Raw genomic sequence first — 8,447 nt, 5'->3', positions numbered from 1 at the left:
CCAGCAATAGCCCAATCTTGCGGGGGTTGAGTTCCCTTTTATAATTCATACATCTTACAGAGACAGCTTATCATGAGACAAGGTTACACAATTCTTTGGGGGGGTTCAGTAATATGCCCAATAATTACAACACATTTGTTCAAAACAACTTAAGAAGAAGTGAAAAAGCCTGTTGCTGCTGATTTTACAATCCTAGATGTTTTTTCAAGGTTAACAGTTCCCTGAGTACAGACTAAAAGGTCAGCAGTTTGACAGAAATGTTGCAAGTTTGTTCTTTTAGCTTTTGCACGTAAACACTTAATACTTTGATATGCAAGTCTTATTAGAAGCAATTAATCCATAGCTTATTAATACAAACTAATAATATACTTATACTGTTAAAATGATTATACAGGTAATGTTTTTTCTCTTTCTCATATACATACATTAATGGAACATATGGACCCCAGTCTTAAAATAAAAAGGAATTGAAACCATGGTTACAGATTGGGGACCATGGAAGTGAACAATAAAAGAACTTTTTTATTAAAACAAAAGAAAAACATGAAAAATACAAGCATGAAATAATGTGTGAAGTTCACATTATATTAAACAATAACTATTATGATCTCTAGGGGGCATCATTGAGCCCGAAACCCAAGGCATAACTACCACACCACAGTCCTAGTTTCAAAGAAAACGATTTTGTTCAGTGGACAAAATATATCAACAGGCTTCTTCTTTAATGTTTCAGGAAACAAAGCAACACAACTTTTTCTCTCATTCCATTCCTCCATGGTAAGCCTTGTTCACCTCTCCCCAGCTCCAACTCTCGGTCTGAGATGAGGCATTTTCTTTTATGCTGACCGGGGTGTGCCTCCAGGGCCATAGCACTGCACAGCAGAAGCACTTCCCATTCATCTGGACACTTCAAAAAAACAGCACCCTCTGGTAGCAGGCTAGGACTCCAGTTGGGTTGCCCTTTTGAACTACAAGCCCCATGCAACATTGTGGTGTCCAAACTGGAACCATACCAGAGAAGCACTGCCATCTATCATTCTAGGGGATGAACTGTCCCTGGTAGACAGCTTCCCTCAGTTCATTCATTATGGCCCCCCAGCAGGTAGCCCATCCACTACGGCATTTGCACTACCAAAAGAAATAAAGTAGTCAATGTAAACGTATGTAAGCTAAACAAAACAGAACATGGAAATTCATACGAAACTTCTTTATATACCACACTACTTGTTTAAAAATGGTTTTCTATCTTTTCTTTGAAGAGAAGTGTCTTTTATTCTGACTGCAATATCTTCATACACTTAGACATTTGATACATCATTTGACGGTGGAACATAACAATGTTGTTGGTCTTGCTTCCAATTGGTTAAGAAGTACATTTTACCTTATTGAACCTGTCTGCCTGCTGTCTGTACTTGTTGTTTTTGTTTTTCTTCAGCTTGTCTCATATTTTTAGAGGCTTGTGTGTAAGTGTTTTGTGCATCACTGAAATCCTGTAGTTTTCTAAGAAAATGAGGAGAGGGGTATTTTCAGGCCTTGAACGTGTTTGCTTATCCACCTCATCAGAATCTATTATGTGAAGATCGGCATAGGCTAGAAGTTGAATCTTGCATAGGTGTAGTCCACTAATATAATGAGAAACTTGAACATGTATGCACCATGTTCTGGGCAGGCTCCCATCAATGTAAAAAATACAGAGCTGATGATACCTCTTATGTGTTCCAAATTGTTTCTTCTTTCAGTTCATGTTGAGGTTATAATGTCTTTTATTAGTTTTGGTGGTTCATTCAGAGCAAACAGAACATTTCCATTTTGCAAAAGATACTGTCCTACAGTGAGCACAGCACCAATACATTTCTCCTATATAGTGCTATTAAGCAAAACATTGATCTAAGGAATGACCAGTGGTACTTACATCTCACATCATGAAGACCACTGAGAGGCTTGTCCTGGACTTATATGAGTCCTCTTGTGGTAGATTACATGGACCCACTGCAGTTTACCTATTGGCCTATTGGACAAAGTCTGCAATTATCTCTCTCCTTCACAAGGCTTGTTCTCACCTGGAAAAAGCTGGCAGTACTGTGAAGATTATATTTTTGACTTCTCCAGTGCCTTCAATATCATCAAGTCAAGTTGGGGAGCATACACTGGTACTGTGCGTTGCTACACCCGCTACATGACGAAATAGCTCGGGATCCCGGTTGGCAACCCCCACAGGCAGACATGCAGTCCAGTCCCACTCTCTGGAAATGACCCTCTATCTGCTGCAGCCAGATGTTACATGGGTGACCCTTTGGTCTGGTCCAGCCACTCGGGTCCACAACAATAATGATCTTACGAGCTGGATCACCCTCGGGGAAACGCACCATATGGCCATAGTGCCGTAACTGACGCTCCCTCACAATGCAGGTAATGTACCTCATTCGGGACTCCATGAGCAACCGCTATTTCGACACAAAGTCAAACCAACGGTACTCAAGGATTTTTGGGAGAGACACATTACCAAAAGAGTCCAATCTTCATCTCAGGTCACTGGGTAGTGTCCATATCTCGCAATCATATAGCAAGACAGGAAGCACCAGGACTCTAAAGACCTGGACCTTCGTACTTTTGCATAGATATCGGAAGCACCACACACCCCTTTCCAGCGACCTCATGACCCCCCATGCTCTCCCAATCTGTCTAATGACTTCATAGGAAAAGTCACCAGAGACATGAATGTCACTGCCAAGGTAAGTAAACTTCAAAACAAGGTCGAGACTCTCTCCCCAGACAGACACACTGCTGATTTCTGTGCCCAAGAGGTCATTAAAGGCCTGGATCTTGATTTTTATCCAGGACACTCACAAGCCCAGACACTCAGACTCCTCGCTCAGTCTCTTGAGCACCCCAATCAGAGCCTCCATTGACTCTACGAAGATCACAATATTGCCAACAAAGTCAAGATCCGTGAATCTTTCTTCACCAACAGATGCCTCACAGCTGCTGGACCCCACGACCTTGCCCAACACCCAGTCCATATAAGCATTGAACAGAGTAGGAGCAAGAACACACTCCTGATGAACCCCAGAATCAACTGGGAAAAACACAGATGTTATGCTTCCACTCTGCATAGCACTCACAGTACCAGTGTATAGGCCATCCATGATATCCAGCAACCTTGAGGGAATCCCGTGAACCCTCAGGATGTCCCACAAGACAGCTCGATCAACCGAGTTGAATGCTTTGCGAAAATCAACAAAGGCTGCAAAGAAACTCTCGCGTTTGCGCTCCATGAGAACCCTCAGTGCCAGGATGCAGTCAATGGTAGACTTCTTAGGTGTAAAACCAGACTGTTCCGGTCACTGGTAGGTGAGCAAGTGATCACAGATCCTATTGAGGATGACCCTAGCAAGGACCTTGCTAGCAGTGTTATCTCCCTGTAGTTGCCGAATTCCAGGTGAGCACCCTTCCCTTTCCAGATAGGGACGACAAGTCCCATTTTTCAATCAGTTGGGATGATACCAGTCTCCCAAATGGAAGCAAAGATTGCTTGCAATGCCAGGAGGACAGACTTACCACCAGCCTGGAGAAGTTCACCCTGGATACCACAGATCCCTGCAGCTTTTCCTCCCCTCAGCTGGTTCACCACCTGTGCAATCCCAGTGAGACTGGGTGGTTCACAGCTAATTGGAGGATCAGCCTCAAGAACCATGGACCCAGAGATATCCAATGTCCTAGCTGGAGGATCAGCTTTGAACAACTGCTCAAAGTAGCCAGCCCAGCAGGTCACAACTGCAGTGTCATCCGTAAGGACTGTTCATCATCCAGCCATCCAAACAAAGTTGCCGCAATCCAGGTGAGCACCCTTCCCTTTCCAGATAGGGACGACAAGTCCCATTTTTCAATCAGTTGGGATGATACCAGTCTCCCAAATGGAAGCAAAGATTGCTTGCAATGCCAGGAGGACAGACTTACCACCAGCCTGGAGAAGTTCACCCTGGATACCACAGATCCCTGCAGCTTTTCCTCCCCTCAGCTGGTTCACCACCTGTGCAATCCCAGTGAGACTGGGTGGTTCACAGCTAATTGGAGGATCAGCCTCAAGAACCATGGACCCAGAGATATCCAATGTCCTAGCTGGAGGATCAGCTTTGAACAACTGCTCAAAGTAGCCAGCCCAGCAGGTCACAACTGCAGTGTCATCCGTAAGGACTGTTCATCATCCAGCCATCCAAATAAAGGGTAAACTCAGAGATATACAGGTGGATGAACCTATGATGTCATGTATAATGGACTATCTGTCGAGTTGACCACTGTTTGTGATACTTAAGGACTGTTTCTCATAAAGATGTGAATAACACAGGTAATAGTCTTGTCTCCTTTTCTTTTCACTCTGTACACCTCAGACTATAAGTATAACATCAGGTTATGTCACTTGCAAAATGTCTCAAATGATATTACACTTTTGGCAGGGGTGTCCAAACTTTTTTCAAGGAGGGCCAGATTTTATAATGTGAAAGTGCCCGAGGGCCAACAACCCCTGATGACATTATTTTAAACAATAAAAGATCCATCCATCCATCCATTTTCTAACCCGCTGAATCCGAACACAGGGTCACGGGGGTCTGCTGGAGCCAATCCCAGCCAACACAGGGCACAAGGCAGGAACCAATCCCGGGCAGGGTGCCAACCCACCGCAGGACACACACAAACACACTCACACACCACGCACACACTAGGGCCAATTTAGAATCGCCAATCCACCTAACCTGCATGTCTTTGGACTGTGGGAGGAAACCGGAGCGCCCGGAGGAAACCCACGCAGACACGGGGAGAACATGCAAACTCCACGCAGGGAGGACCTGGGAAGCGAACCCAGGTCTCCTTATTGCGAGGCAGCAGCACTACCACTGCGCCACCCCACAATAAAAGATGCATATGAATATTCTGTTATTTAATGTTGTCATTTTCACATAGCAAAAGAAAAAAATATGCAAATGTAAGCATTTAGATATACAGATCACAGCATACAAGTTATCTGAATTTCTAGCAGAAATTGAAAACATTCAGAAACTCTGTAAAATACAGCTGTGTCTAATTCTGATAACAGAGCAACAGGTAGGCTATTGACACTAATGTGATTTGTGAGATCTGGATTTCAGTACACAGGCCAGGTCTGGTTCGAGAGCAGTAGTAGACATGCGTAAAATATCACATAGGTGGGAGTCACTAAGACTTGATCTCAAGTGGTTCTTGTTTAAGTTCTGAACAGAGAAAGTCTGCTCACACAAATATGTAGAGCCAAACAAGCTCAACATTTTCTTTGCCAATGTTCGCATTTCTGGAAACTTGCCTTTATCCAGCTGCCGGTAAAAAGGCACAAGAGAGAGCTGCTGCTGTCGGCTATGGCACTCGTTGTCACACTGAAGCTCAATCAGCTCTAGCTGTAGGTGAGCTGGAGCCTCATCAGGGTCCACACTGAAGGAGAAGAGAATAGCAACAAGTCCTCTTGTTGCGGTCTCGAAAGCGGTCGTTGAACTTGCTAGCAAGAGATGCGATGATTACTGCATACCCCTTTGTTTGCACACTCATATTACCAACCATGACATTCCGCAAAGCTGGGAAATGTGTGGTGCAGGGCTCGGTTTGTGACAAGTGTCTCTGGAAAAGTTGCAGTTTCATTTTAAAGGCCTTTATGCGTGAATATAGTTGGCTCACTACTGCGTTTTGTCCTTCAAGGCTAATGTTCAGTGCATTCAGATGCTTTGTTATGTCATCCAAAAAAGCCAAGTCTGCTATCCACTCAGTATCTGACATTTCTTGCATTGGCTGTTTCTTTTCAACCAAATACTGTCCAATTTCCCCTTTAAGAGAGAAAAATCGCTGCAGTGCTGATCCCCTGCTGAGCCACCTCATGTCGTTGTGATATATTACATCTCCATATTCAGCCTGGATGTCAAGCAGGAACTGCTGGAAATGGTGGTGGTACAGAGCTTTAGAATGGATGAAATTAATTGCCTTTACCACTGGATTCATGACACGATCAAATCTTAGATGTTTGGCGGAAAGAACCTGCTGATGAACGATGCAATAGAGTTTAACAGCGTCGCCTCCTTCGTCACTGACTTTGTTACAGATTAGCGTGGACAATCCACTTCATTCACCAGCCATGGCAGGCGCACCATCTGTAATAATCCCACTAAGCTTGCTCCATGGTAGTTTCATGTCATCAACAGCCGAACAAACATTATGGAATAAATCAGTTCCTTTTGTTTGGGCTTTGAGGCTTTTGAGGTCTAGCATCTCTTCTGTTATGTTTATATCACCATCAACATCTCTCAAAAAAATCAGTAACTGAGCAGTGTCTGATGCATCTGTGCTTTCATCGCAGGCTAAAGAAAAAAAATCAAAATTTGTTGACTTGTCTCCCAGTTGTCTTCTAACATCTGATGACATCTCTTCAATTCTCCATGCCACACTGTTACGAGCGAGGCAAATGTTGACAAAGTCTTTCTTTTTTTCAGGGCAAATGTATTCTGCCATTTTCATGACAGAGACTTTAACAAACCTGCGGTGGGTTGGCACCCTGCCCAGGATTGGTTCCTCCCTTGTGCCCTGTGTTCGCTGGGATTGGCTCCAGCAGACCCCCGTGACCCTGTGTTCAGATTCAGCGGGTTGGAAAATGGATGGATGGATGGACTTTAACAAACTTGCCTTCTGTAAAAGGTTTTCCATGTTTAGCAATTAAAATAGCCACTTCATAATTAGCTTTGGTGATGTTTTCATTTGACTCATGGGCCCACGTAAAGAACCGCTGCTGGGCGGCTAAGCTCTCCTCGAGTTGCTTCACTTTTTCAGCATGGTCAATCTCTGATAGCTTCTCATATGTACTAGCATGTTTTGTCTTGTAGTGTCTCTTCACATTATATTCCTTATACAAAGCAACAGTCTTGTGGCAAATTAGGCAGACACAGTTGTTTCGGTTTTCAGTGAAAAAATATTGTAACTTCCACCTTGCCTGGAAGCGGCATCCTTCATTATCAACATTCCTTTTTTTACTTGCTGTAGCCATGACAGTTGTAGGGTCACAGCAAATTTTACACACCTATACAGTGTACCTTCAAACTGGCAGCGTACACCTGCAGAATCCTCGGTGTTAAACCCTCCCAAGCCGCACAGCATCACGCATCTAGCGAGGCTGTAATTGGTCCATCATTCAATCTTTTTCTGTTTGAGGTTTTATGGCAGTTGGCAGACTCTGTTATAAAGTGCTTCCACCATGAGTTCAAAAGAGAAACTGCATGTTGAATTGGTATGATTTATTTATTCTGTTTGTGCATGCGGGCCAAAAATAACACAATTTGAGACAAAAGGCGCAGGCCATATAAAATCCGATCTTGGGCCGTGATTGGCCCATGGCTGGACTTTGGACATTCCTGAGTTATGGGGTGTATTGATAAAGGGGATGAGGCAGAGTGGATGAGTCAGGTAGAGAACTTTGTTCATAGATGCAAAGAGAATTGTCTGCATCTTAACATCCGCAACACTAAAGAACTAGTAATGGACTTTCACCACACTAAAGAGCCGCTATATTTAGTTGCTATTCAGGGAGTGGATGTAGAGGTGGTGCACTCCTACAAGTACTTGGGAGTCCACATCAGTGACAGTTTGGACTGGTCTCAAAATACAGAGGAACTGTATAAGAAAGGACAGAGCAGGCTGTTTTTTCTTAGGAGATTGTGTTCCTTTAATGTTGGAAGTGACATCCTTCACATCTTCTACAACTCTGTGATGGCCAGGGTGATTTTCTATGCCGTGGTGTGCTAGGCTGGTAGCATCACTTCAAGAGAAGCCCACTGAATCAACAAGGTAAAACAAAGGACAAGCTCAGTTAAGGGGTGCACTCTGGCCCCTCTAGAGGTCATAGCAAAGGAGAGAATTAAAACAAAACTCAATGCCATTATGAACAATTCTGCATATCATCACTTTGACATTCTAAAATTTTTAGCCAATAAATTATTCAGCAGAAATGTGTCAAGAAGCACTACTGGGCTCCTTTATACCAACAGCAATACACCTGTATAATGCCTCAATGTGACTGTAACAGTGACGTCAGAAGTTTTTTTCTGTTCAATTTTCTTCCTTTTGAATTATTCTGAGGTGTGTTCATACTATAGTGTGTGCGTGTGTGTGTGTTTGTGTATCTATCTATCTGTAAAAGCAATGCTTGTATTTGGGTAGAAATCATGTGTATTTGATGATCTCCTCGTTTGTCAGAATACCTCCTGCCTTTGGTTTGACACTGTGCAGATTTAGCCACTTGAGTTCATCGAACCATCATGTTGTGTAGCACAGTATTTTGTAATCCTAGTGCTCAATTTGCTGTGAAAACATGAGCAAAGTTAATTTTGCATCTTTGCCATACGTGCATTCTGTATGTTTTTCAATTCATTCATTCAATGAAT

Source organism: Erpetoichthys calabaricus, chromosome 4 (assembly GCF_900747795.2).
Source record: "Erpetoichthys calabaricus chromosome 4, fErpCal1.3, whole genome shotgun sequence".
NCBI lineage: Eukaryota > Metazoa > Chordata > Cladistia > Polypteriformes > Polypteridae > Erpetoichthys > Erpetoichthys calabaricus.
The sequence above is the reverse complement of the archived record's forward strand: the minus strand, read 5'-3'. Positions refer to the sequence as shown.